The 23,788-nt window shown below is 40.7% G+C and overlaps 1 protein-coding gene across 1 annotated transcript in view; it reads right to left on the bottom strand.

Moving 5' to 3' along the window:
* FAR2 (fatty acyl-CoA reductase 2) overlaps positions 1–17,830 on the bottom strand; it is a 187,569-nt gene extending 169,739 nt beyond the window's left edge. Inside the window, exon 1 of the mRNA XM_025401659.1 lies at positions 17,427–17,830. The gene's annotated coding sequence lies outside the window, so the exon portion shown is untranslated. The remainder of the gene's footprint in view (positions 1–17,426) is intronic.
* Positions 17,831–23,788: the final 5,958 nt, after the last annotated feature.

Genomic DNA, 23,788 nt, shown 5'->3' with positions numbered 1-23,788 from the left:
GTTTTTCTCCAGCAACACCTGACTGCTGGTGGTTGGAGCAGGGAAAAACGATTATTGGCAAGATCCAAATTGGGAGTGACAAATGAAAAGGGTAGAAATAGAAGCAGTTGGCAAGTGTACTCTTAAAGTAATTGACCTAGGCTACACAGAGAAGGAAGTAAGATCCGGAGGAAGCTCATGGACTATGAGAAAGTGCGCATGTGTATGTGTATCGGGGCAGGGATGGTGGGGAGTCTAAAGAATAAAAGTCTTGCTGAACTGGAACCATAGCTATAGGGGGAGAAAGAAACTAAGAGAGCTGGAGGTAAAGAAGGTCACTGTCCAAGAGTGAACTGTCAGATTTAGAGATTTCAGATATAGCTGTCTGGAGCAATGTCAAAGCCCAAGGACTTGCCTTGGAAGTAGGTTTCTAAAAATTGGGTGTTTTAGTGCTTAAAATGAAAACTGATGAAAGTGTGAGGTCAAGGCATCAGAGTGCTGAATGTTCACCCACATGGACTTTGAAGTTAAGAATACTCTCAGAAGTAGGAGAGGAGAGGACATATGTGAGCCACATATTTGATAAATATCAGGGAATAATCTGGAGGTGACAAGTAACAGCAATAAGGACTGACAGAAGCTACGGAAATTGCCAAAGAAGAGAGGCTTTCCTTTTAGTTAGAAAGCAGAGATCAGCATTATCAACATGGAAAGCTAAGACAACACTTGGTCCACCTCACAAGGTTAATCAGGAACTTACATAAAATAATGGATATAATAAGTCCTCCAAGGAGTGTTAAATGTAATTTAAATGAAAATTACTATTATCATGTGTAAAATTATGTATATAGATATTAAAGTCTGTACACACACACACAAAAGATCTTATCAGTCTTAGATACTGTCAATACCATTTACTATTAATACATCAGCAACTCTTATAATTTACATCTTAGACTTTATATTAACAATTCTCAAAGCATTTCATGCACACATTTCAGTACCTTCTCACAAAAACCTTGGGAGGTAAATAGTGTAGATGTTGTTATTCACAGATGAGGAAACTGAGGATCAGAGACAAGTAGTGATTTGGCTAAGGCCATTGTTAGTGACAGAGCAAAGACTGAAATTTTGATGAAAGAAATTTACGTCTTCTACATGCTATAGGACAGGAGAAAGCTTTTTACCAGGTGTTCATTTGCTTCCTGTTTTTCCTATACAACAACATCTAGGACATTTGTACACCTGATAACTCTGTTCTACAATTTTTTTCTTAATTATCATGTATTAGAATATTATAACTCTGTGAACTTAAATGTATTGAATTTGCAAGGAAACTCTAACCTCAACAGCTAAGTTCCTCTTCAAGGCTTCAAATGTTTACCTATTTGGTACAACTTTTTCCAAACTGTCCTTGATAATAAAGACACTCTGTTCTTAAAAAATTTGATCATCGAAAAAGAAGGTAGAATCATTTTTCATTGATTTTCAGGCAAATATGTTGCTACTTTTAGTATAAACGTGTCTACTACATTCAAACAAAATGGGAATATTTCAATACCCCAAGCATTCTTTAGGTTAGCTCTCAAAGGAGATTTTCGAGTTGGAACTCTCCCCTAACTGAAATTATGCTTTCAATAATAACTATATTTTTATGTTGATTGCTTGCTTAATGATTATATTTTAAACTTTGTGGGCCTAATTTTCCTCATCTGTGATCCCTGGGATTGATGCAACAGAGTTTTTGTCAAGTGTCTTGCACTTGTGAAACATTCAGTAATTAGTAAGGGTGATTTTAATCAGCCATAATTTGTTATTCTGAATTTCATCCTTAGGGTATTTCCTTCCTTTGTGTAAAATGTATCACTAGGGTGACACCAACAAGAGGAAATAAACCATTGCAAACTTGAATGGGTGCAAACTTGAAACCAGAGCCTAACGTAGGAGAGGTTTACAAACTAATTACTTAAAACGTGATGTAGCTAGGGAATAATCTCCTTAAGCAAGATACAAATATCTGAAAACAAAGAGAAAATATTCAGTAATTTTACCTACATTAATAGTAAGAACTTTTGTGCTTCAAAAAAAAAAAACAAAAAACAAACAAAAAGGAAGTGAACAGACAATTCACAAACTGGAACATATATTATAAACCAACAGTATGAGTCATCGTTAATCTGTGTATGACACCAGGCAACAGCAAGTAAACAGTTCTGTAAGGAACTCTACTCATACTGCTTTTACTGCTAGGGTGTCCAGATTGCTACTGTGTCCCTGTGATTTAAAAGACACAGGAAAGACACATTTTTAGTTTTGTTTTGTTTTTCCTGCTTCTTTAACGTATCTCTGCATCTTGGTTCATGCACAATTGGAGACTCATCACACAAACAGACTAAGACTCATCAAAGTCATGAAACTAGAACAGGGTTCCTCAGTAGCCTCTCTGTCTGTCCTACTCCTCAGTTCATGGCTCAGATCTGGAGCCCCCTTCACTCTCCCCTCCGTTCTTCTCTCTTCTTAGCCTTAGATATGCCCTTCTCCTTTTCCCCCCTTTGCAGGGACAGACAGGGTGTCCAGAATACCAAGGGCCTTCAGATGTTGGATGACCAGTATGTCACCAATATCACACTGAGGGAGATGGAAACTAGGCCTGCTGGTACCAAGAGTTGGGCTGAGGAGGGAGTGAGGATGGAGGACAAAAGAACAGGGAGAGGAAGCTAGCTCATCCAAGAACTTTGATGCTAAATTTCCTTTTGGAGCAGAAGCCAATGTCTGTCTAGATGGAGGCATGAGAAATGAGCAAAATGGCAGCAGCCGTGTTGGCAAAAGTAAACCAAGCTGTATTCCTAGGGACTAACTGCCTCATCAAGGCCTCGTGCCTGCCTAAGTGAAGAATGGAAAAGAGACCTAAATAGGCATACTATGCAATTCCTGATTGTTCTTCCTAAATGAAGCTTGGTGCAATCGATTTTGAAAAAACTAAATGGCCTTAATAATAAGGGAAACACTTCCATAGTACTGTATTATGTGTTGAGCTCTGGCCTAAGCAGGTAACACACATGAACTCACTTACTTCTCAGTACAGCCCCTTAGAGCATATCTATTATTAGGTCGAACCATATGAAATTCCCAACACTCATACATTTTGACTTACAAAGGGCAATTGTGCATGGTTCAATCTGCATTTCACCTGCATTTTACAGATGAAGAAAGCCAGATGCAGAACATTTAAGTAACTTGCTAGTAAGTGACAAACCCTAATCTAGGCAATAGGGCTCCTGTTTCTGTGGTCGTGACTAACTATGGAAATATCTGCCTCTCTACCACACTGAATTAAAATGATGGAAATAGTTTCTTCCAACCTAAAAATTCTATCCACAAATCTGTGCTATATGATTCCCAGTCTCCGTATACCTATCTCTTCTTGACTTGCCTGTTTCTTTTGAAATGATGTCACTGCTCACTCAGTTACTCAGCTGGAAATCTCAGAATGGATTTTGATTTCTTTCTTTATTTCTCTACCACCAGAATTCAAATCATATTTATTAAGTCTATCTCAGCAGGAGCTGCAGAATCATAGGACATGAGAGTGGAAAGGAACTTTAGAGATAATCTAGCCATTTATCTGATGTAGATATAGAGCACAATCAGGACAACAGTCTGAACTCCTGGGTTCTGGTCCGTGCTCTTCTCTGTCGACTACAGTTGTCACATTGGACAAATGCTGTAGATAATACCTCTTTGCTTCTCCAGAACTTTGGGACCAATTGTAATGCTGTAACTCTCACATATGACAATACCTTGACTCACTAAACACATACTCAGTGCCAATCACTCTTCTAACGGAAGAATGAATTAGCAGAACAATTCTATGGTGATTACTATTATAAACCCCATTTAACAAATAGAAAACTAAGGCACAGAGAAATAAAGTGATTTGCCCAAGGTCACACATCTTGTAGACTAGCTCTAGAGGCTATGTCCTCCATTTATCCCTCATCCTGTCCTACCCTTCAGTGGGCAAACCTCAGACTTTGAGAAGGGGTTCCCAGGCCTCCCCTCACTCTGGGCTGAGTTGAATGTCTTATCTGCCACACTCTCAGAGCCTTTATCCATTGTCACATTTATGTAAGTGACTACTTGGTTGTCTTTTCTCCACTGGATTGCAAATGCCTTGGGGGCAATGACTGTGTTTTAGTCTTCTTAATATTCACAGAATTTCATACAATACTTGGTACAGTAATCATTGAATAAATTCTTGTTGAATGAATGCATGAAAGAATGAATGGCCACCTAGCTAATCTTTCTGCCTTCAACCTCTCCTTATTCCACGTCTTCCATTTTTATGAGAGTTGGGGGAACTAGTGAGACATTAAATGTGTAAGTGTAATGAAGACAAGTGGGCCCTTCATTTGCCTTCCTTAATAATAAAAGATAAGCCTTTTGATTATTTCTCCTCAAATGTTTGGTCAAGACCTTTTCACACTACTACATTTTTCACCAAAAACCCTTACATCGAGGATCCAAATTAATTTTAAATTGAATACTTTGATTTTTTAGAGTGATCTATTTCCAAGAGGATGCATTTATTTGTTTTATTTTACTTAATCTATTAGACCAGAAATTAGGTTCCTGCAAGCAGATTAAATGAGCATTTGACCTTAACACTGAACATCCTAGGCTATTCATAGTCAAAATGGGCTGCAGAAGTCATTATAGTGAGATATGTTTTAAATGACTTTATCCTTAAATGTGTTCGTTCTGAGGTATCCAGACTGCTACTATGTCCCTGTGATTTAAAATGATATGCAGAATTCTAATGACTAATTTTGAGGCAATGGAATATCCACATGGAAAAATATGTATTTTATTTCTCACATCATACAAAAAGTTAATTTCAGATGGATAGTATATCTTTTAGTGTAAAAGGCAAAACAACACATTTTTTAGAAAAGAACATCTTGATTCATGAGTAGGCAAAAAATGCTATGAAAAACAATACTAATAAATTGAACTCTATTAAGATTAAGAATTTGTGTTCATTAAAAGAGAAAAAAGAGTAAAAAGGCCAGGTATAGACTGGGAGAAGACATTGACAAAGTGCATATCCAACAAAGGAATTGTACCCAGAATATATAATGTATACCCACAAATTACTATGAAAAAGATAACCCAATAGACAAATGAGCAAAGACTTGGGGACATCACAAGAGAAGATATCCAAGTGGCCAATAAATACATGGAAAGGTGCTCAATCTTTTCACTTACCAGAGAAATACAAATAAAACCACCATGCCTCACAACTACTTTTCCACTCAAATGGTTAAAATGAAAATGACAGAAAATAAAAAGTGTTGACAAGAATGTGGAACAAGGGAAATTCCTGACTGCCACTGCTGGGAGTATTACTTGATCAATCACTTTGGAAAATGCTTTGGCAGATTTATTAAAGCTCTTTGAATAAAGCAATTTCACACCTAAGTATATCCCAAAGAAATGTGTATGTGTGTTTAACAAAAGACATTCTCAAGAGTGCTCATAGCAGCTCTAGTCATAAGAAACTCACAATGGAAACTACTAAAGTCTTCATCAACAGAATGGATAAAGTGTGGCATATTCACAGTATGGAGTACTATACAGCAATGTGAATGAATAATCTACAAACACACACAATAATTTGGAAGGATCTCATAACCATAATATTGAGTAAAGAAGCCAGACATAAAAAAGTATTACTGTATAATTTCATTTATACAAACTCCAAAAACTGGTAAAGCTAATCTATGTTTGAACTTAGCTAATCTGTGACTTAGATGTCAAGACAGTGGTTAATCTGGGAGGCACTAGGTACTGCCCAGGAGTATGACGGGAGCTTATAGGATGCTGATAAATGTTTTTCTGTTTTTCTTTTTTAACTTGGAATACAGAATCTGGGAGGTGTCTGTGTGTGTTATATGCATTTATGATATATTCACTTTTCTAAATGGATGTTATACCTAATAAAAAATAATAAAGATAATGTGGAGAAGAAACTCTTGGTGAAGTCAGTAGTCATTACTTATGTTCACTATTAATCCATACTAAAAATATATGTACTTTTTCTTAGTACACAGAAAGTGGTTTATAGATAGTTTCATCTCATTTTCCATTGTGATAATAAGGAGTCAAGTAATAATTTCCTGGGTGTTATGGATTGAATCGTTTTATATGTCGAAGTCCTAAACCTCAGTGCCTTAGAATGTGACCTTATTTGGAAACATGATCACTGCAAATACAATTAATTAAGATGAGGTCATACTGGAGTAGGGGGAGTCCCTAATCCAATATAATAGATGTCTTTATAAAAAGACAGATATATGCATAGAAAGAAGATGTGAGACACAAGGAGAAGGCAGCCAACTATTAGCAAAGAAAGAGAGGTCTGGAACAGATCCTTCCCTCACAGCCCTCAGAAGCCATCCCTGCTGACAGCTTGATCTCAGACATCTAGCCTCCAAAACTGTGACACAATACACTTCTTTTGGTTAAGCTGCCCAGTTTGCAGTACTTTGTTACAGCAGCCCTAGCAAATGAATACATTGGGAAGACTGAAAGGTTAAGTAACTTGCCTTTGAATACAGCCATATAGCAGGAAGTTAAGTAACTTGCCTTTGGATACACAGCCATATAGCAGTAAGTGAAGGTGATATCAAGGGTTCTTCTGCACTGGAAACACCCACCTCCCACATCCCACAGTCTACCTCAATTAGCATCTCACACACTTGGCAAGGTTACTGTAGGGAATGGGCAGCCACGGAAGGTGTTATGCAGGAGAATAACATAATCCTTTCTCTGTTTTGGAACAATGTAATACTGAAGATGGAATATAAAATCCTATGTATCTCAAACAGCTGTACAGTCCCTGTGAGGAATCTTCAGAAGGCATCTTTCCTGACCTGACAGCGGCCAGAGTCTAGAGAACTTCAAGGAACTAAAATGGTCCACTTAATGGCTCCTAAAGCAGTGGTTCCCCCACGTTGTTCTGGTCATGAATTCTGTGAGAATCTGACGAAAGCTAGAAATCCTCTCATCAGACAATGCCCATACTCATCTAGTTCAGGAGAATAAGTAAGGACTTATAGGGCAGATGGTTGATTTTTGATCTTGCCTCCAGAAATAGACAGATAGCTGAAGATAATGGGGTTTTTCCACTTATCTTAGAGGAAGTAGGCAACTAACTACTGATCCTATGCCAAGACTCAACGGTATCATTCTGGAAACTTCATAACTTCTTCACATCGGTTATTTTTGCTCTTCCCCTCTCACTTTCCCCACAAGGATTAGCACTTAAGTACTTAAAACACCAAGAGTTTGTGTCTATCTTTAGATACAGAAAGGAAAGGAAAGCTAGAGGATGCAAGCTAGAGCTCAGCCAGTTTGAGGAAAGAGAGGACCTGGTGACACAGTGAGTAAACAAGAGGAGAGACACACAAGCTAACTAACTCCCAAGCCTTGCAGTAGTGAATCAAGAACATTGTTTTCTTGGGAAGAATTTTCATGATCTTCCCTATGGAATTTTTAATATTTCATTTCAACTTAATTTCCCATCATACGCTTTTTTTGGGGGGGGTGCGGGTAGACAGAGTCTCACACTGTCGCCCAGGCTGGAGTGCAGTGGCACAATCTTGGCTCACTGTAAGCTCTGCCTCCCGGGTTCACACCATTTTCCTGCCTCAGCCTCCTGAGTGGCTGGGACTACAGGCGCCTGCCAACACGCCCAGTTAATTTTTTGTATTTTTAGTAGAGATGGGGTTTCACCATGTTAGCCTGGATGGTCTCGATCTCCTCATTCTCCCGAAGTGCTGGGATTACAGGCATGAGCCACTGCGCCCAGCCTCCCATCTTACTCTTATTGGTGTTAAGTGCTTGGTGCTATGGGAAGTCAAGTCGCTGACTGGGACTGGTTAGGAGACGGAAGAAGGGAAAATAAAGATGTATGAGCATTGCATATTTACACACTGGGTATCATTACTGAAAAATTGCACAAACTCCAAGTTGCAACTGGCCAAATATTGCTCAAAGAGTAGGGGGTACTAAAATTTGAGGACTGGTACTATAACTTGTTTTGCATTCTATTTGCAAAGCTAAACATCCTGCCTGACTCATAGTAGGTACTCAGTAAATCATACGAATGAATAAATGAATTAATGGAATGGAATGGTTATGGGAATTGCACTCATAAGATGTGGATACTAGCCTTGATGCACCCGCTAAATAGATGTGTGACAAGCCACTTAATGTCTTCGGGACTGGCTTTTCTTTTCTGTAAGAGAGTTGAACCAAATATAGATATGGTACTTGAATATTCTACAATTTCCAGTGTGAATATACTTAGTTAAGACAAAGCTATTTACACTCACTGCTATGTACTGTAGACAAGATGGTGTGATATGTGCCAACATATAGTATGTATAGGAGTTCAAGGAAGTCTAATTTGGGAAAAGTTTGTTCTGTCCTAAAAGAAACTGAGACCTAAATTTACCTAAGTGTCATCCTGTGATCAGGAACGTACTCAGCAGCACTTGCATAACCATTGCCTCCAGCAAAACTGCACCAAAATAGTAGAAGGAAAACAAGGAAGAGGCAATGTCACACTTCTGCTAAGAAGAGAGTTATGGCAAGTACAAGTTGCTGAGAAAGAAGCAAACTGCTCATTTGGATGAGGGAAATCAATTCTTTCAAGCCATCAGAGATTCCTGCAGCTTTGAGAATAGTTTGGTAAGTGGATCTCAATCCCCAGAAAGCTCTTTGGTTAAAGAACAAGTGTCCACCTTTTAGATCATGTGCTTAGCTTCAGGGGAGATATGTCTTGAAGGTATTGTGTAAACAAAACACAGGTGAAATAAGATTCAATTCAAAATGAGACAATAGTTACAGTGAAATATAAAGAGAAACACAAAGTTGGCTTTATTAATATTTTTACTTATTACTATTTACTGACATAAAGTTGCTTTTATTAATATTTACTTATTAATTAATATCTATCAGGAACAATATTATTTTAAGTAAACAGTTTCTCTTAAGTTTTAGGCAAATTTCTCTATGATTTCATTAACTGAATACCATCCATCTTTAAGATGCTAAACTTATGTTACTTCTATCCATACAACTTGCAGTATTACATATACTTTATTGAAAATAATAAGCAAAAATCTTTAATACATGCACAAACATTGAATTGTTACAGTTTCTTTTACTCAGTTTAGCTTGGCAGATTCTTTTGGTTTCTTGACAATACTGTGCACTGGTGAATCTAATTCTGCTGGAAGTGCTTAAGTGATTTCAAATATGTTGGGACCAGACACATAACTTAATTGTCATCCTAATTTCCAAGGATCTAGCTTTCAAGGATACCTGGGACATTTGCTCACTTCTGTGGAATGTGCCCTTTCAATGACCTGTAATAAATAGTGAACCATTTTTTTTAAAAATGATCTAAAATGTGGGGTGTTTTCACAATGACTTTTTCTCATTTCTTGACACAGGAAATAATATTCTTACCTCCTGTGGTCATCCTGTTATTCATCAGCAAATTCTACTGATCCAACAACTTCCCAGCTAAGGTGGAAGGATGAGTAAGTGGGTTGGAGAAGCCATATTTTTGTCTTTTCTACACAAATTCACAGGGAGGAGTGTTTGCTTTCTCTTCCTCCCTTCAGGTGTGGGCTTCAATGTTTTGGGGCTGTCTCTGGAGAATCCTGGGAAGTTAAAATGCCTTAAGAGCAAGATGTCCAAAAGCCATAGGGGATACATATCATCAACTGCAGCTTGAAAAATGCTTTTGCAAAACTCCAGCAGTTAAGGATGCAAAATGATCTAGGACTTTGAAATAATACAGCTAAATCAACAAGCAAATGTTATTCTTAGTGTCTGGCAATTATAGTAAGACTTTTTTTTTCATTGTTTAACCACATTGTTTAATCAGTTTTCATTGTTTAATTGCATTGTGTGGTCACGTTGTTTTATATACATATATATATATAAAATGTCCTTTGCTTTAATACATGTTGATTAAAGTGGGAAAATGTCTATTGAATGAAGATGTCACCTGTAACCAGTCCTCTTTAAAAAGTTAGATATCTTACAGAAATCTCCCAGTCAATATGGCTGGCAATGAGACCCCAAATCCAAACTCTGTGATCCCACAGCACATCCTCATCTAAAAATATTTTATGACAGCAGTAACAGAGCCAAGCACCAGGCCTCGAGGGTCTTATTTTCTGACTCTATTTTCTGACTCTATGTTCCATGGAAATACCTGGACTAGCTATTCCAAAATCTCCCCCTGTGCTGTGGCAACTACTTATGAAACACCTGGGGATCCTCACACCAAAGATTCTGATTCAGTAGGTTTAGGGTGGGGACAGAGAAATGTGTATTTCTGTCATCTAGAATTGAGGCTGTCACCCCTAAACTACCACTCTTCATACAAAAGTGTGCATTAATAATAATAATAAAAGATTAAAAAGATTGGCTTCATTATTGAAATAAAAATTAGAGGTGACTACTCATAGGAAATCCAATCTGCTCAGAGGTAACAAAATAAAATCGTTAAGTTATAGTAGATTTAATTTCCCCCTTACCTCTGGAAGCCATAGTTTTATTTATCTGAGTGCCTATCCTGTATATAGGAGTTCAAATGTTTGAATAAAATTTAAAAGTGATCACTTTTGCGACTGTCTTCTGCTCTTTACATGGGCATGCAGCATTAGCAACACTAGCCATCAACAAAAACTGGCATTGTTGGCCAACAATGCCAACAATGGTTTGTTTCATTTTTAAAATTAATATTATTTTAAATTTACAAATTACAATTTCATACATTTAGAGGATACAGTAGCCACCACTTATCATTTTTGTGGTGAGACATTTGAAATTTACTTAGTTATTTTGAAATACACATTATCATTGACTATAGTCATCCTGCTCTGCAGTAGATCTCAAAATATTGCCTCCTGTCTAACTGAAACTTTGAACCCTTTGACCAGCAACTTTCCGCCACCTCGACTCCCCCATTCCCATCTCACCCCCACCTTGCACCCCTACCACTTTTTGCCTTCAACTTCTGGTCACCACCATTCTTCTCTCTACTTTTATTTATGAGTTCAACATTTTTTGATTCCATCTAAAAATGAGATCATGCAGTATTTCTCTTTCTGTGCCTGAATGCCAATAATGTTTGAGGACCTACTAGGAAGTCAATTTAACTATTTTATTTCTACCCTCTCATAAATTAAACAAATGAAAAACAAAACAATTAAGATTACCTATGGCAGATGAGTTTCATAGCCTAGAGCAGGGGTCAACAAACATTTCTGTAAAGGACCACAAGGTAAATATATTAGGCTTTGAAGGTCATAATAATTGACTGGTTAGGGCACTAAAGCAGTCACAGCAAATAGGGATGATTAGATGAATGACACAAGCTGATTTCTGATAAAACTTTATAGACACTGAAGGTTAAATTTCATATAGGTTAAATTTCCTATTATTTTTCCTATGTCACATAATATTATTCTTTTGATTTTTTTCAACCATTTAAAAATATAAGAACCATTCTTAGTTCAAAGAATAAACAAAAAGTCAGGGGCCAGATTTCACCCTCGGGCCATAGTTGCTGATCCCTGGGCTGGAACAGAGAGCTGATGAAGCCATGGAAGAAGTCTTTAGCTGTGTGAACCTGTTTCTTCCATTATGCTCTGCTGCACTGTTCTTTGGCCATAAGTTGCATTTCTGCCTCCAGCCTACCACCATACAAATGCATGGGGATCCAGGAAGTGTATATATGACTCAAAAATCAATGTTCCTACAGATGCCCTATGTAGTCACACTGTATTGCATTGCAGGGAATGGCTTACAAGGATCAGATAAGGCCCAGGCCTACCTTGGGACCTAAGAGGCCCTGGGGAGTCTTCCCCATTGTTTATGCCTCAGGTCACATGTATTAAATATAGACTTGACAAAATGTACCTTGATGAGGTCCTGCAGAGCCTAGCCAAAGAAGTAGAAATGAAAAACAAACAATTTTGCTTTTAATCAGACTGCAGATCTTGTTTCTGAATATCATCCACAGGGCAGAATTGTTTTCATCAACTTAATGCCTATTAACAGAGTCAATTCCAGTCTCCCGCTTTCCACCAACTAAGTAGGATTAAAGAGATGAGAGAAGCTTATGGCTAATAGAGAACTGTAGATGTTAAAAGGTTTAATCTATTAATATAGGACAGCATTTCCCAAAGCGTGTTATGCTGAATGCTGACTCTCTTAGATGTTCTGCTGGAAAAGCATTTCAAGGTTAAATAAGTTTAGGAAATATAGCATAAAAGATCTCTGCTTTCTTGATGATTATTAACACGCATTAGGACATTAAAAGCTCTGAGGATTCTTGCAATAAAACTGGTTAAGTAGGTTAAATCAAGTGTTTCTCAAAGTTATATGATCAGGGAAGCTTTTCTTCCTTTACTTAACTGTTAATATCTCAATAAAATAATAATTCATACACTACAGTTTGGGAAAAACTGCTGTAGGTAAGGCAGAGGAATGACAGGGTTTTAAGCAGTGGAGTAAATTGTGTTTTGGAATAATTATTTTGGAGAGGACCAGATCTTTCTTCCCTAATTTTTCTCATTTTAGGAAATTACACCATATTCCATCTATGTGCTCAAGTCAGAAAAACAGAAGCTATATCTGTCATGGTGATAACCTTTTTAAAAAATTATAAAATGCAAGCGTGGTTGTAAAAATCATTCAAACAGTAGAGAGGATAGTATGAAAAGCAAAAATCTCCTCCCTCCTTTCTCTCACCCCTATCCCAGCAGCCAGTATACTTTTCCAGAGGTAATAACCAGGGCAATCAGTTTTTGTTCTATTTTTCAGTTCTTCTTATGGCATCTCTAAATCATATGCATCTGAGCCTACTGTTTTGGATTATAAGCATTTAGCAGTATCTATGAAATGAATTCACTCCCACTCTTCTTTCTGCCTCGCCCACCTCCCATATCCAATCTATCACCAAGATGTGTCAATCCAATTCTCAAAACACACCTCAAGTCTGAGCACTTCTCTCCCTCCTCCCTGACAGTACTCTCACCTCTGCTTGTCCTCCCTGGTCTTACTACCTCCAATCCTTTATCCCTCTAGTTCACTCTCTTTACTGTCTACATAAAGAGTTCCTCAAAATAGAAATTAGAACAGTCTCTAGCTTAAAAGCCTTCAATGGCAACCCACTCAAATTAAATTCAAGATCTTTATCAACACCGTGAAGCTGGGCATGATCAGCCACCTGCTCCCCTCTCCAACTGGTGTCCTGCCTCTCAGCAGTGCCCTCACCTAACAGCAGTCACAGGGCCTGCCTCCTCTCTGTCCCTTGAATGCTGCAAGCTTTTTCTCTTAGGACCTTCCCATTTGCAATTTCCTGTGCCCAGATTGCTTTTTCTCTTTGTTGATTTTTTGGTTTTTTTTAGTAACGTTAACCTCTATGTTTTTTTCCAATAGCAACTGAAATCTTTCTTTGTCAAAGAGCAAGCCTTCTCAGAACACCAAAATGGAGTCAGCGCCCCTGATGTTTTTCTTAAAGCATTCTGTTCTTCTCCATGCTACTTCCCATAATGTATTCCTACATGCTTATTCTGTAAACGACTGCAGGTTCCAAAAAAATAGGGAACACATCTGCTTTGTTCAACACCAAATGTGGAAAAGCCGGCACAGTGTCTGGTCACAGAACGGGCTTAATAATTATTTATTATATGAATGAAGCTAGCCAGAGGGAATTTCTCTTACAGAGTTATCTCCTGCCTTTTCCTTACATAAAACTTCAGCTGCATCCAGATATTCCTTTTCTGCACACCTCCCACCCCAAAGTGCCACTGAGGTCCCTGGGCACCCAAAAGTCTTATTTGTTCATCTCTATTAGGACCAGAACTTTAAGGGCTATCTCTAAGGGCCTTTCCTTTTATGCTTTCCTCAGCATTTCAGCTTATTTTATTCTCTTCTTGGGAATTCATTGCACTTATTTTCTGTACCACTCATTTGGTGCCAAATCTTCTGTTGCCTTGTAACTACTGATTTGTTATTTCAAATTAATACCTTACATTGACATATTTGTCTTGCTAATGATGTCATAAGTTTACTGAATACAGGACCTGTTACTTTGTACCCTAAAGCACACTGCATGCACCTGCACAGAGTAATTGCATGAAGAACGAATCTCCATTCATCCGTTCTAGTGCCCCCATTAGAAGACCTTAATATAGGAATTTGATCAATTCCCTTTCACACTATTTTATTCCTCAGTGGTTCTGAGTGTATTGCCATCATGCTAACACAGACAGCTGGAGTAAAGATAAGTTTTGAGGTCACAGAGTAGTTAAGGGAGGAGTCTGGGGACAGAGGACTTGCCTGTTTTCTCAGTTCCTCTTTAAGAGGCACCAGAGTTACAAAAGGTCACTAGGTGTGCTTGGCAAGAGACCAGGTGTATTTTAAATTGATTTGGCATTTCCTAGGATATTTTAAAGGATGACTTGACCAAACTTTTGAACTTACAGATTTTTTAAATTAAATGAAACAAAAAGGATTAGCCCCTCAAAAATTTTCAGTCATTGGCTCAGTTTCTCACGGTTCGATTTTTGGATGAATTAGACTCAAACATTAATTTAATTCAGTAACTACCTTTGGTATCCAAGAAGTTACTCTGCACCTTTAGTTGAAAATTCCAATTTTGTCCAAATAATATTTCAGGAGTATTTAACATACTGAATACTTGGCTACTTTTTGTTTTATTTTCCACCAAACTATAAGGGTCAGAAAAGTTCTACAATCTTTTTAATGTACATAACCAACCTTCCTCAAGCTACTTCTGAAAACTGGAGGGCAAAGTTTAACCCTTCAACAACAGCATAATTTTTAGAAAAGAACTATTCAAAATCAGTAGACTTTTTTTACAATTATTATCTATTTTTACTTAGAGATAATACAACCTTGAAAATAAAGAAAGTAGAAAGTGTCATCTGTTGTTTTTATTTTGTCAATGAGGAAACTGAAATATAGGAAGGCTGAATGACATGTCCAAGGGCACCTAAGTGAGCAGCAGATAAATTTCAGGTTTATAGTGGAGAACTTACCGTAAACGTGGGATTGCTGTTAAGACAACACTGTTATTTGGTTAGTTTTAGACCAAGTTTGTCAGCCTGGGGTCAGGATATAATTGGTAGGACACACTTCAGAATGAACATTCACAGCCTCTTGTTTGAAAATTATTAAGCCAGCAGACAGTGATAGCAGAACCTTACCAAATGCAGGGCCCTTCCAAGCGAAAGGCCCTGTGCAGCTGCAGTTTTGCATTTCCATGAAGCTGGCCCTGCCTGGAGTCTCTAGACATCTAGAATATAGGAGGTTGGGCATCAAGGAGGCCATGAACTCCTGAAATGGTCAGGAGATGGAAAATTTTGTGTTAATATGTATGTATTTGTCTTTCATATTCCATAGCTTTCATCAGATTCTCAAATTGGTCTGTTACCCTCTTCAAAGGTAATACATGTTCCAACAGAACCCACAATGTCAGAATATATTGGTACGGACAAGCATGCTGGTGGTCACTATGCATGATCCTTCACAAAGCTGTATTTGTGAATAAGTAAGTTTTCATGAGTGCATGGAAATTAATGCAAAATCAAGGAATTCTTAACGCTGAGGAGATGTTGCCAGAAACAAATGCACTCAAGAATGCTTCTTCAGGAGATAGGAAAGCAGATGGTGAGATGGTCAAGATGATCATATGCTTTATAAACCCCAAAGTGATACCCTAATATAAGCCATTTTATTTATTTTCAACCTCTCCATCTTCCTCTGTAATTGGATGTCACATTTTAGCCTCCTTTAAGGAAAGGATATTTTCATTTACTTTAATTTCTCTAATAGCAGTACGATTTACCAACTCATGGTGATTTACATCTATTTTATAGATAATTATAACCCAATGTTAGAAACAGGAGTAAGTGAGGAATTTGTTAATACAGCAGGTGCAAAAGCTGCCCTCAGAATTAGGAAAAGAGTACTGTAAAGATGTGGATCCTGAGAAATACTACTGATGGAATATTGACACACGAGTCAGCCTGGTAAAGACCTCATGCCCATCTCCTAGAAGTCTCACACACAAATATCCCTTCTGTGGAAACGCCTGCTCTTGCAGTTTACGTGGCTGCCTTAAGTTTTTATTTAGTCCCTTGCCCCGCTTTATAAATTTTGGACTAAATACACCTGTCAGTCAAATCTCCAGTTCATATAAATGGGAATATAGAGAGATGAGTAATTGAAACCATGGGGTAATTCTCAAATTTCCATTTGCACAGTGTCAAACTTCTCTCGACCTAGCAAACAGAAAAGCACCATCCACCTGAGTTTCCTGGTCATTTTTCTGACCGTACTCTGTCCTTGCTCGTCACATAATGGGGGCACTCTACATGATTCAACGAGTGGCCAAACTCTTGCAGATCCAGCGATAACCTTGGTTGCTCACACCACATAACTCATCCGTGGAAGAAAAGGTGCCCACCGCTGGCAGGTGTGACGCCTTCCTCTGGTTTCTAGGATAAGGTTGGGCATGAATTGTTTTAATAGACTGAGACTGCCCCGCAGGTAATTCTACTTGCTGGGAGTGTTAAGCAGCCTTCCCGCAAGCCATCTACTCCAGTTGGAGTCTTCCGGCACCTGCTCCCCTGTACACCCGCAGGATGCCCAGACCGCAGGAAGATGTCTAAAACTTCCTACGGGGGCAAATCCCGCCCTGACCTCACCAGCCGCCCCAGCACATGTCAGCCGCGACCCCGGCAAGGGTCAAGTGGAAGGTCAAGTAGGGACGCGCGCAGCTTGAGGTGGGGCTGGGGGCTGGCGAGGACCTGCTCCGGGGACCTGGGCTGGGCGCCCTGGCGGTCCCGGGCGCCGGGAGGGGACCTAGGACCGCTGCCGTTTCACACGTGGTCCAGGCATTTGCGCTCTCTCTCCAGGAATAGCCCCAAGGGCCCAGGAGGCCTGGGCGGGACCTGGCCTCGCTCCTCTCTCCCTCCGTCCCCAGTCCCCACGGCGCGGCCCCCCACATTAACCTTCCCGGATCCTTCCCGGCTCGCTGCCCTTTGCAACCCCCGCGTGCCCCACCTTGGCGGGCTCCGCCGACGCCAAACGCGCCTAAACGGCCAGTGACGACGGGGGTGCTGCCGGGGGCAGCTTCGGGTGCAGAGCCTCCGCAAATGCTTCTCCCCTCCCACCCGCCTCACACCCACCCTCCTCGAGGTCTTGCTGGGAACCGCTCCGCCCTGCGAACCCAGCCAAGCCCTCCCTCCTGGGCCACCCCCAGTCCAGTCTGCCTTCGGAGCGCGTGGGCTCTGCGAGCGCCGGGGCTGGGGACCCCGGAATACCTGTTCCTCCAGCACGAGGATGGGGTTCAACTAGTGGTCCTCTAAATCCTGCTCCTTCCCCGAGGCTACGGGAAGCGCTCCCGCCACAAGGAAACAGCTCCGGTCTTTCTGCTCCCAAACGTGACACTCTATATATCCGGCTCGGAGACTGGGTGTGGGGCGGGAGGAAACCACCCTCCCTCCGACCTTACCCGTCGCCGCCGCTGCCTCGGCGTTGGGCGCGGAACCCGCGGCAGCCTCAGCCCGGGGCGGGAGGTGGGCGAGGGGCCAGCGAGGGCCCTACAGGCCGCGGGGAGACAGCATCGTGGGCAGGGCGGCCGCGCGCGCAGGCCCGCCCCGCGCTTCCATTCATTCAGCACCAGCGGATCCACTGGCTATGATTCCCGCATTTGTGTGGTTGCGGGGAGGGCGGGGGGTGGTTCTGGTTTGAGTGGGTTTTGTTTGTTTGTTTGGGGCTTTTGTTTTGTTTTGGGTTTTGGGGTTGGTTTTTTTCTAAATTTTTTAATCAGTGGGCAAGGGGACAAGGAAGCTAGAAAGGCGCCCCTCTCTGGTGTGGGGAGGGAGAACTCCCACACCGTGAAAGGTGGCGGGGTAGGGGCTGGAGGGAGATACTGAGGAGAGAGAGAGATTCAAAGGTTCTAGTCTGAACTGAACGCTTGGGGGACACACCTTTCCCCACCCACCCTAGCGGAAAAGGCAGCCAAAAATCCCAGTTTACTCAGCTTGACTACACTGCACATCCCGTGGGAGGGACGCTCTTGTATCTGCTAAAGACACGGCGGAGGCGCCCTGCAGTGACCCACGAACGCAGTGGCTTTTTAAAACTCAAGGGCGTGAGGGTGCAGGGTGATGCGAGGACTTCAGGCGAGGTTTCCTCACACTCGGGGTTTGAAGGGCAGAAATCCGGCTCTGCCTGCCTATGGTGGGGTGGGGGTGGGTAGGAGACTAGACAGGATCAGAGATGGGGGCTGCAGGAACAGCAGCGAGCCAGCTGTGCTCAGCAGCACTTTTCCGGATTTAAAAGAAAAATAAAGATGTTTCATTTTTTAGCCTGGTAGCTTTTTGGGGGATTTGATCATTGTTAAATTTTAAACGGAAAAACTGCAGCTGCCAGGCAAGCCTTGTAGAGGGATGGACAGGCACGTGAGTGGAGCCCTTGGCCTCAACCAGGAAGTGCTGAAAAACGGCCAACGCCCATCCTAATTCCCTGGACAATGTAGGAGGTAAATTTCCAAATAAATATGGTGTGTTAAGGAAAATAAAAAAGAAATATTGTCCTATAAGCTGTTCTGATTCTCCTCGTTATAATAATCGACATGCAATTAAAGAAATAAAATTTGACTTATGAAAGTTAGAATTAAGGAGCGATTTCATGAAATTAATAACCCATCTTGAATTCTCTACTACTGGGCTGTTTAATTAAATGTGTTAACCAAAGTGTAACCTAAAGACACTGACTAATTTCCTCTGGTGACTGCCTGAATGCAAAAGACAGAAAAAAAGTTACAACCAAATTTATAGTATTTTGCGTTACCCCTCCCTCCTCAAGAATAAATTTGAATGTATCTTCAAAATGTGTGTGACAGCACTTGAAATGATAATGTCAAAAGCTGGTGAAAACATATAGAAATCACTTATCAGATAGCAGATGGAAGGTAAATTGTAACCATGCTTTTGTTGGAAAGCAGTTCAGCAACACATTCCCAAGGTGTTCAGTACCGAAATTGTTTCTTGTTCTGGACCCAGATTCCCATGTCTTAGAATGTATTCAAAGGAGATAATCCATAAAAGAGAAATGTTGCATGTACATAGTTGCATATTTATTACTGAGTTGTTTATAAAGTAGGAAATTAAAAACACTTTCAGTGGAATGTTCAGAGATAAAATATAACTTTAATTATAGATTACAGCACCACAATTGATCATCACCATTTAAAATGCTATTCATATATGTAGAATGTATTAGTTTGCTAAGTCTATCATAAGGATGCACATAAACTGGGTGGATTAAACTATAGAAATATATTATTTCACAATTCTGGAGGCTAGAAGTCGAAGATCAAGATGTCTGCAGGGTTGGTGCCTTATGAGGGCTTTGAGAGAGAATCTTCCACGATTCTTACCTATTTCCAGTGGTTTCTTGTTGGTTTGTAGAAACATGACCCCTGTCTCTATTATAATCTTCATGTGGCATTCTCCCTATGTTCATGTCTGTGTCAAAATTTCTCCTTTTTATAAAGATACCAGTCATATATGATTTAGACCTCACCTTAATGGCCTCATTTTAACTTTACTAATTAAATTTGCAACCACTCTATTTCCCAATAAGGTCACATTCTAGAGTACTGGGGCTTAGGACTTCAATATGAGAAACTGGCAGGGACAGAGGAGAACACAGTTCCACCCATAACAGATAATAACAAAAAGAGGCAATGTAGTGGGTTGAATAGTGGCCCCAAAAGATATGTCCTAAGGCAAATCCCCAGAACCTGTGAATGTGACTTTATTTGAAAAAAAGACTCTATATGTAACTAAGTTAAATATGTTGAGATGAGATCATCCTGGGTTATCCAGGTGAGCCCTAAACTCCACGGCAAATATACTCATATGATAAAAACAGAGGGAGATTTGAGATACACACTGGAGAAGGTGATGTGAATATAAGGCGGAGAGAAACTGGACCCACGTGGAAGCCAGAGAAGCCAAGAAATGCCAATAACCACCAGCAGCTGGAAGGGGCAAAGAAGGATTCTCCCCTGGAACCCTTACAGGGAGCGTGGCCTCATCTTAATTTCAGTTTGCTAACTTCCAAAATTATGAGAGAATACATTTCTGGTGTTCAAGCCACCCAATTGATGTCAACTTTGAAAGGAGTTAGCCAGCTTGCTTTAGGCAGACAGTAAGGGAAGGGTCCCCAGAGAACCTCCAACCCATGTTTTGTGCAGATAAGGGAACTTGCACAGAGGACTTACCTAAACATGCCTTCAGAGGACTAAGGGCCCACATGCGCACTGGAAGAATGGGGTGGAGCCGCCAGGAGTTTGTGCCTTATATCAATAGGGAACCTAGCCTTATCAGCTTGTATGTAAAACCCTTGTATTCAACTGTGAAGGGGGCAACCAGGAACCCACTTTCAGGACACCCTCTTAGCTTAGAGCTTTCCTTTTACTTAATTCTACACCACTCACTCTTCGAGTGTCTGCACGCCTAATTTTTCCTGATTGTGAGACCAGAACCCAGATCTAGCTGAGCTAAGGACAAAAAAATCCTGCATCAGTTTGGGGGCTCGCCTGGGATACCTGGAGGAGGAGTAAATGAAGACCCTCCCAAACCCTTCTCTTTCTCTTCTGTGCCTTCTTGTCCTCAGACTTTTTCTGAAGGCAGATGCAGCACCGAACCTCTGGTGAGCCGATTAAGAATGAATGGCGCAGCTACAGAGGACAGGATGCTGGAGAGGAACCCAACACCACCCCTCCATCACTCTTGGGGCTGGGAACGTCGGCCTCGTTCCAATCCAATCTTTTCTATGGCATTTTCCTTCTTTTTGGTGGGGGGTTGTCATGGCGCCTATCTCTTCTTTTGTAATGTTAAGGGTATTATTACACACTGCACAGATATCACTAGGTAGAGTGAGCCTTTGGCCCAGTCATCAGATACGCAATTCAATACAATGCGATTTCTGTTTGTTCTTAGAGGCATTCCACACCCCACCTCAATGATTACAGGTGTGTGTGGGGGACTCATGGGCAAGCAATGACTCCCTGACCCCCCCACTCCCCCTGCTGGGGCACATGGCCAAGTCCGCCACATGTGCATGCTATGTCCAATGGCCAGGCACGGCAAGAATGAGCCCTGGCTGCTACTTGGGTCCCAAGGCAGTCTCAGGGGTCAGGGTCCCCACACAGCTGGCCGGAGAGTTGGCCAGCATTTCCCATTCACTGTCCCCTCCCGCCACATGTCCATGAAATCTTTCCTCCCCTGGTTGAGCCAAGAAGAGGGTTCAATGATTAAGAGTTTTTCACCCTGTTAGAGGAACCTATTTGCATAAAGCAAGATGTTTCTTTTTTTTTTCCTTCCCCCCCGCCTCAAAGCATCTTCCCCACCCTACACTTAAGCTATTTTATTTTCCCCCTTTTATCCACCATGTCAGGTTTCTTTTCCTTTTGGACAACATCTTATTAGGCCCAGACCTCTACACACAAGACAGCCTTTTATCTACCTTGTTTGAGGGGGACCCAGCTCCACAGCTTTTCCTTAGCATGATGAATTCCTGCCAATTAGGCCCCCTTTCATTTTATGGATGGAGGTCATGCTAGTATCCATGGCATAAATGTGTTCCAGGGAACTCAAAGCTTACCAAAAACAGGGAGGAGGCAGCATGTGGGTAAATGCAGATAATTATCACCACCTAGGCCTCCCTGTTAACATGGGGGAAAAGCCACACTGGCACCCATGGGCGGCACCTTGTTGAGGTTGCTGGGACTTGGAGATATGAGGATGGAAGAAGGAAGGGGGGCCTCTTCTCTCTCTCCCTCACATACCCTGGATATTTCCTAGAAAGAAAAAAGAACAAGAGACGCCTTGTTCCCCCTCTTTCTAGATGGGTAACCAATAGTTTTCAATCTATCAGGAGTCTTGAATACCTCCTGAATCACTGGGACTCCTTTGAAAAAAAAAAGATAACTCTTTCTTTTTCCTTTTTCCTCCTCTGTCCTCTCTTTGCAGATGGGTAATTGTGTCCCTGTAACACAGGACGCTCCCCTCAGATGCATCCCCCAAACCGGGAAAAATAAATTTCCTCAAACCTTAAACTGCTTGGCTTAAAATGGATCTTGGAGGAGGGGAACCCAGAAGGCTGATATGCTGACAAAAAAGTAAAAGTTCTTACCAGTCAGACTTTTGGCCTCTCTCTCCTTGTACTAACTGGTAAGATAAATGGTAAATGTCACTATTTACATCCTCTGTAACATTTTGATTATTTGAAGAAAGGATTTATGAGGCCAGTCTTGGGCTGCACCCAATCTGGTGAGCTTTGCGTGTGTCTTTCTGTATGGTTTTGTCATAAGGAGGAATGCCTTAGGATAGAAAGCAGGCCTAGGACCCCAAAAAGCCTGCTGTTCAAGCCAGCCCAGCAAACTGGTCAGTAACGAGCTTTGCTGCAGGTCTCCATCTTGTTTCACATCCTTGAGAGCTTGACCTTGTAACCACATGGGAGTACTTTCTTTTGGCCTTTGCCATTTTACAATGGCAGCCCAGGTTCAATCCTGGCTTAGGGGATGGATACTTTCTGGTTAATATCTGCGTGACTTTTGCCATTTGCTGATTCTTTTCCTGTCCATGAACAACTTCTGGCTTCCTTTGTTGAATCATTCTTTCTCTAGCTACCTTTAAAGATTCTAGATTTTGTAGAAATTGCTTACCACCTCTTTGAAAATACCTTGCACACTCATGGTTAAGCCATAACCTTAATTGAGGCTTGCTATTTTCACCTGTTTCACTTTTGGTAAAGTTCAAAAGTTAGAAATACTGGCTACTTGGCATGGCTAAAGTTGGGTAGTAAGGAATTTAACAGGATTTTCTTAAAGAGTGCTCAGCTTAATTGAAAGTGGATATCCAGGCTATAGGTATATTTTAAAGGCCTTTATGTTTTTCTCTTTCTGGATCTTGTTTTTCCGAAAAAGTGGTTTTTTGGTGTTTTTTTTTCTGTCAACTGAATTATTTTTCTCCATTTTGTCTTGCCACTCTTTATGCATGCAGGAGAGGCCCTAAGATAACTTCTGAGGGCATGGGACTTGGTGGTAAAAACAGAGAAGGTGCCGCAGACCCCATTTTTGCAAGAAACCTCTGTTTTCTTTACAGAACCCCAGGAATTGAAAGTTGATGGATCCCTCTCAAAAATCTGTTTTTGTCTTCTGGCTATGCCTGTTTATTAGGCCCTAGAAACTGTATGCTCTCCTAGCGGTGCTTTTGAAGGGTTCCACCCTGAGGCCAATAATCCAACTGGGAGATTGGCAAATGAAAAATCTTACAATTACTGTATCTTCTCCTGTCTGTCTGTGTAATTATATATGTGTTATGTGTGTGATATTTATTTAAAAAGAACTCTAATTGGCCTAAAGAAAAACAAGTGCTGAGATCAAATATTTTTGAAGGAAAAATAAAAGCAGTAATGCCTTTTAGTTCATGTGACTTTAATGTTTGATAAATAAAAACAATTTTAAAGATAATTGGTAAAATACAAATGTCTTCAGAATGTAAACAAGTGGTCTAAATTATGTGGGTTAGATACTAGGTTTGCTAAATGTTTTAAGGTTATAAACTACTTCTTTGTTATTTGAGAACTTTTTGACCTGCCTGCTTTA

This window comes from Theropithecus gelada, chromosome 11 (genome assembly GCF_003255815.1).
Source record: "Theropithecus gelada isolate Dixy chromosome 11, Tgel_1.0, whole genome shotgun sequence".
Lineage (NCBI taxonomy): Eukaryota > Metazoa > Chordata > Mammalia > Primates > Cercopithecidae > Theropithecus > Theropithecus gelada.
This window is presented reverse-complemented; position numbering and strand designations above follow the sequence as displayed.